We start from the raw sequence: 599 nt of genomic DNA, 5'->3' as shown, positions 1-599 counted from the left end.
AGCAGACTCATTTGTATAATACAAAAGAAACCGTTTTAACTTTATATTCTATGACAAGTGACATGGGCAACAGAACCGGTTTTATATGAAGGAGGAAGAAAGAAAAATTGTCATTTGTCAACGTGAACTCACTGAATATACTCCTAAGGCTTAATATTACAACTTAGCATAACTTTGTACAGAGAAATCACCTACTCTTTGATGAGTATGTCTCACATCAGAGTATAAAAATAAGAGGCTTGACCATTAAAAAGTAGCTGCCACATGTCAGAGGGAACACCTTGTCAATAGTTATATTTTTTTTTTTTCTCCAAGATTTAAATGACAGGTTAAACATACAAAGCTTATGACAACATAGGAGCGTGTTGATCAAGTGTTCTTTGGTCTAAAATTAAAGAGTACTGTTCCTTTTTCTGGCATTCACCCTCACGAAAAAAAGGGCAGAACCGAACCTTTTTATATTGCGAGTTAGACAATGCGTTCAAGTAAACCATGTTTAGATTAATGTGTCTGAAACTCATTAGTACCCACTATTTAGCCGGCAGTAGGCGTACATATTTACATGTCCCCCCCCCGCCCCGCCCGACGGTAACATGAAC

Source organism: Morone saxatilis, unplaced genomic scaffold, assembly GCF_004916995.1.
Source record: "Morone saxatilis isolate NCDOM2014 unplaced genomic scaffold, NCSU_SB_2.0 Contig19, whole genome shotgun sequence".
In the NCBI taxonomy this organism is placed as follows: Eukaryota; Metazoa; Chordata; class Actinopteri; family Moronidae; genus Morone; species Morone saxatilis.
The sequence above is the reverse complement of the archived record's forward strand: the minus strand, read 5'-3'. Positions refer to the sequence as shown.